General features: G+C 41.7%; 1 long non-coding RNA gene across 1 annotated transcript in view; it reads right to left on the bottom strand.

Annotated features, from left to right (window-relative positions):
• Positions 1–377, bottom strand: part of LOC116702315 (uncharacterized) — a 12,759-nt gene extending 12,382 nt beyond the window's left edge. Inside the window, exon 1 of the long non-coding RNA XR_004335125.1 lies at positions 268–377. This is a non-coding gene — a long non-coding RNA (uncharacterized LOC116702315). The remainder of the gene's footprint in view (positions 1–267) is intronic.
• Positions 378–1,076: the final 699 nt, after the last annotated feature.

Raw genomic sequence — 1,076 nt, 5'->3', positions numbered from 1 at the left:
CATTCCCCGGAGTCCTTATGTTCTTTTTTCCCCAGCATGTTCCCTCGGATCAGGGATGGTCCAAAATCATGGTAGCAGCTGTCGCCAAGGTCCCGCTACACGTTTCTGCGATGTCATGTTTCATCTTGCCTTACACTCCTGCTGTGCCCCTGCCAATGTCCTGCTGTGCCTGTAATGCCCACATGCCCTGCCTATGACCTGAACTACACAAAGAACTGCTACAAACTACCATTTTTTCTAATTTTTGTTTATTTCCCACTCTCATACCCCACCGGCCCGTCATGACACCTCCTACCAAGATGCCTGGGTCTGTCCGCAGGTTTCTGCCTAAAAGGGAATGTTTTTCTCGCCACTGTCGCACGTTGCTTGCTCTAGGGAGGAAACAAAACTGTTTGGTTCCTTGTAAATTCTGGAGTGTGGTCCTAGACCTACTCTATCTTAAAAGAGTCTTCGATATAACTCTTGTTATGAATTGATACTATAAATAAAATTGAATTAAATTGAATTAAATTGAAGTTTCCATACACTAGAGGCAGCAAAGCATCACTCAAAACAAGAGGAACCAGTGAACAACAAAAATTGCCGCAGCTCTGTCGCCTTTTACCTGAGTCTCTCACTGAGTGCCCAAGGTTTCCTGACAAATTCAAATGGAATATGATGTGCCAATGCCAATATTTTACTAAGATTAATGAAAAAATGAAATCATGATACACATAGAGCCAGCAGTACCAACCCAGTTTAAGAAGACACCTTGTAACTCCCAAGCAAACTTCATGAATGTAGTCATGGGGAAAACCAGCAACTATATCAATGCCAGTATCTATCAGAGTACGATGAATACGGTGGTGATCTTCATCTGTTTCTAATCAAAAAGATTCAATCTGTTCTACAAGTTGCAGTAGCCTCTTGAAATGTTATACGGTGATTTGTGTATATTCCTCTTTGTAAGCACTTTGTAATCACAGCCCTGTGTCACAATACCTTGTGGGATTTGATACCCTTGATAAATAATAGGGATGAGCGAGTACAGCATTATCTGTATCTGTATCTGTTTACCCCATGAATTATCTGTACTC

Source organism: Etheostoma spectabile, chromosome 15, assembly GCF_008692095.1.
Source record: "Etheostoma spectabile isolate EspeVRDwgs_2016 chromosome 15, UIUC_Espe_1.0, whole genome shotgun sequence".
Taxonomy (NCBI): Eukaryota; Metazoa; Chordata; class Actinopteri; order Perciformes; family Percidae; genus Etheostoma; species Etheostoma spectabile.
This window is presented reverse-complemented; position numbering and strand designations above follow the sequence as displayed.